At 41.1% G+C, this 4,563-nt stretch overlaps 1 pseudogene; it reads left to right on the top strand.

Moving 5' to 3' along the window:
* Positions 1 to 274: 274 nt before the first annotated feature.
* Positions 275 to 4,149, top strand: LOC121530208 (annotated as a pseudogene).
* The last annotated feature ends 414 nt before the right edge of the window (positions 4,150 to 4,563 follow it).

Below are 4,563 nucleotides of genomic sequence, written 5' to 3'. Positions count from 1 at the left end.
CAACAGCGCACAGTCGTTGCTGAACGCTCGTCGATCCGCTTCGTGGAAAATCATAACTCGCGTGCGTACGCGTTCGAAAAGACGTTTTTCCCAACGTGTGTTTAGAAAAGTGCTTTCGATTATCTAATAAAACATAAATAATATAAAACTAAACTCTAGTGACCACAGTGAAGCATGTCCAGTGCCAAAGTGAATCATAACCTTGCTAGCCGCCTCCTCCGCCATGACCACCACCAGTAACAACACCTCAATACTACGTCGCAATTGCTATTAGAGCCAATTCCAGCACCGCTAGCACAAGTCACATCGCAGCGCAGCCATCAGGAATCATCGCCACCCCCTCAGGACACGATCAGGGCGGCAATCACTCCACACTATCGCCCCGATCTCAAATAACTCCCAGTCCACCGGCTACCAGTCAACCATTCGGCAGCCTGCACAGGATCACCACTTAGCGCCTACGCTCCGGGTCTGAGTCCCGGTGGTGTTCGGATAATAGTCAAAACGGATGAGTGGTCAGAATCCCCACAGATGCTGCACTGTTATTGAAACCACCCGCCGGTGGGTGCTGGTCACCACACCGCCACATCCGCATCCCTCGTCTGCTATGTTGGGGTTTCCCGCCACCATCATGTGCCACATCCTCATCCGCTCTGAATTTTCACTCCCCCTGCCGCCGCTTCCCTTGATGATGCCGAAATGCTCAGCAATACCATCTGGAGCTCCAGCACGCCTGTTCCACCACAACCTGCTGGCAATCACCCTAAGTCATAGTGGAGCCTCTGCCATGGCCACAACCGCTCTCCTGCCACCTGCCCAAATCAAGCCTAAGAAATCCTTTTGCATCGATGCTCTTCTGGCCAAAGTCAGCATCAGGAGCGGGTGAACCACAACCCATAATTGTGGACGATCGTCTGGCTGCTCTGCATTGTGCCCGCGATCAAGCGGAACTCAATCATCGCGCTTTGTGATCGTGCCTCCAATGCGGCGGCGGCTGCTCAAGCAGCTGCCTCAGCCGCCAGGACCAATAGCGAACAGGAGGCACTGCAGCGCATCCGGGATTCCAGGAGTACGACTCACCCAGTCCCGAACCGGCATGTCAAGGTGAGTTTTGGAATTTTGGGCTTGAAAGTTTAGTTTTAGGGCCTTGGATTAGGAAAATTATAAAAATATCTTAGAAGAGTTAGGAAAATGATGCAGGTTGAGTTCTTCTTATTAAGAGATCTTCTGGGTCTTACTGGTTTTATGGGAAAGAGGAGAGAGGCTTTCATCCTTACACATTATAGATTAGAAATATAGCTTGGTTTTACAATAATTTTGAACTCTTTTTTAAAGTTTGTATTCAATGCTTTTAACTTTGGCAACTCACAGAAGTACCATTTACAAGGAAATACCTAAACCTAAATGATAAATTTTCATAATCTCTTAACAACAGAACGTGTCGTCAATCAAACAATTTCCAACCTCAATTAAATAAACAATACCCCTTACTCATTTGCATTAGTTCCCTGCTAATACCCAGAATTTAAAACCAATTCCAATCAAAAAATCAGCTCTTAGTGGAAAATCCCTCAACTTCTTGTCGTAATCCATTGGCTGGCTACAAACAAAATCGAGGTACTCAGTAAAAAAACCATTCTGAAAACGAAGCCCCAATGAAGCCCCAGAGCGGCTTTGTTGGTACTCGAAAACATGGCAAGAAAAAAAGCCTTCAATTGGTCAATTCCAGTTTGGTCATCAGCCATAGAGAGATTACGTATACGCCATGTGTCTGACGGTATAAGTGTGCGAGTTGGCTAATTTCAAGTGCGAATTGTGTACGAAAGCAAACAAATTAGACAAGGAGAGGGTGGCGGTAATATTAATTGTTTTCAAAATGTGTCGCGTAATTTCGATTGTCATCGATTCGTTAGATAATTCACAATAAAGGGTGTCTTATAACATTATTGACTTTTATATATATTTTCATTACAGATCTGAATCGCCCAGTTCATCGCATCGCTCTAGTCCGCCCATCAGTCCTGGTTGTGAGGATCAGCAGCCCCATGGCGGCATGCATCCCCAGCATCTGTCCATGCGCATGTCTGACTTCCATGATGAGTTCAAGAAGCCCATTCCACCGCATAGCCCCTATCAGGCCTCAGGATTTCCCCACTCTATGCGGGCGGACATCCTTACCAGCTTCTGGCACAGGGCGGTTCCGCCTTCCACAGACCTCTGGATCCTTCTGGCAAACCTATTCCGGTAATTATTATTTTAATTTATTTATTATAATAAACTAGTCAATAATAGCTTACAAATACTTTTCAAAGTTCCTTCATAATAAATCAAAATCACAATGACCAAAAATGTGAAATTTGGTCTTTTCTGATTTTTTGCTTTAAAAATAACTATTATGTCCATGACAAAGCCAAAAATGGTCGGAATATGAAATGTTATATCTCGTTGAGTTCGTATTTAAATTCCCATCAAACTATGTACCACACTCAAAAAGTGATTTTTTTTCAGATTTTTCGTAAAATTTTATGATGTTACCCCTTTCCAAAAATGCGAAAATCGCTTTGTCCCGATTTCTGTCTCAAAATATCAGTATTTTCCTCATTACACCGCCAAAGATGATCGTATCATGGAATGTTATATCTTGTTGAGTTCGTATTTAAATTCCCCGTCGAACTGGGTACCACACTCAAAAAGTGATTTTTTTTCAGATTTTTCGTAAAATTTTATGATCCAAAAATGCGAAAATCGCTTTGTCCCGATTTCTGTCTCAAAATATCAGTATTTTCCTCATTACACCGCCAAAGATGATCGTATCATGGAATGTTATATCTTGTTGAGTTCGTATTTAAATTCCCCGTCGAACTGGGTACCACACTCAAAAAGTGATTTTTTTCAGATTTTTCGTAAAATTTTATGATGTTACCCCCTTTCCAAAAATGCGAAAATCGCTCTGTCTCGATTTTTGTGTCTCAAAATATCAGTATTTTCTTCATTACTAAGCCAAAGATGATCGTATAATGGAATGTTATATCTCGTTGAGTTCGTATTTAAATTCCCCGTCGAACTGTGTACCACACTCAAAAAGTAATTTTTTTGAGATTTTTCGTAAAATTTTTTGAATGCGAAAATCAGTCTGTCTCGATTTGTGTCCCAAAAAACCAGTAATTTGCCTGTAGCAAATCCAAAAATGGTCGGAAAGTGGAATATTATACCTCGTTAAGCTCGTAATTGAATTCCCTGTCGAACTGTGTTCAAACCTGAAAAAGTACATTTTTGAAATTTTTCCCAAAAAAATGATGTCATAGCGCTTTCAGCTCTCAAAACACGTATACTTAATTTGTGTTATTTCTTCGCCATAACACAGCCAAAAGTGGAGCAAATATGGAATGACATATCTCGTAGAGCTCGTTATTAGATTCTCATGATTTCTAATTGGTTTGCATTCAAATTTGGAGAACTTAAATTTTTGTAATTCTTCACAAATTTTGATGATGATGAAAAATGTGAAAATTTACAAAAAATTGATTTTTCAATAATAAGCCAGCCAATGATAGAGAAAGTAAGTTTGGATCGTCAGATACTCAAAGCAGTTAAGATTTTAGCTGTGAGTTTTATTTTGAGAAAGTTTTAGATAAAAACCGATAAAAATATGGAAATTTGCAGTAAAAAATGGAATCCTGATTTTTACTTAACTAATCTGATTTTACGTAATTTAATTTAATAAATATTTTTATTATTGTTTTCTTTTACAGATCCCCATGGGTCACAATTTCATGCCCTCACAGCTGCAATTTGAGTTCCTGGCCCGCGCTGGAATGCTGCACCATCGAATTCCCGAACTGGCTGCCTATCCGCATCATGCCATTCTGGGCAAGACCCGGAGACCCCGCACTGCCTTCACCTCCCAACAGCTCCTAGAATTGGAGAAGCAATTCAAGCAGAACAAGTATCTGAGTCGTCCCAAGCGTTTCGAGGTGGCCAGCGGACTGATGCTGTCCGAAACGCAGGTGAAAATTTGGTTCCAGAATCGAAGGGATGAAGTGGAAACGTTCCAAGAAGGCCCAACAAGAGGCCAAGGAGAGGGCAAAGGCCAACCAACAGCAGCAGCAGCAGCAGCAGACCCCAGTGCAGCCAGTTAGAAGGGAGTAGGAGTAGCACCTGGAGGAGTGGTCTCCAATCTAGTCATGCCGCGATCAAACCGCCGTCCCAACATCAAAAAACGAGACACCCTGTATTTTCTAGCCCCCAAGTATGATTTGCGCAATCGTTTGAAATCTTTCATTGGGTTTTTTTCACTTTGATTTCGATTTATTATTTTTATTTTGTGCCACCACAACAACCTGGCACTGTGTGATATATGTAAAGAAAATATATATATATATAAATTAAATTCATTAGCACCCTCCCCTCACCTTAACCCCTGTATGTACATAAACATAAATCTAAATAGGAACAGGCAAATAAATAACAAAATAAACATAAATCTAAACTAAATGAGTAATGCCTAAGTAAATAAATTACATTAAATGCGATTAGTTTAGTTGGTAATTTGCAATTTGCTTG

The sequence above is a fragment of the Drosophila eugracilis genome, unplaced genomic scaffold, assembly GCF_018153835.1.
Source record: "Drosophila eugracilis isolate 14026-0451.02 unplaced genomic scaffold, ASM1815383v1 contig_399, whole genome shotgun sequence".
Taxonomy (NCBI): domain Eukaryota; kingdom Metazoa; phylum Arthropoda; class Insecta; order Diptera; family Drosophilidae; genus Drosophila; species Drosophila eugracilis.
The sequence above is the reverse complement of the archived record's forward strand: the minus strand, read 5'-3'. Positions and strand labels throughout refer to the sequence as shown.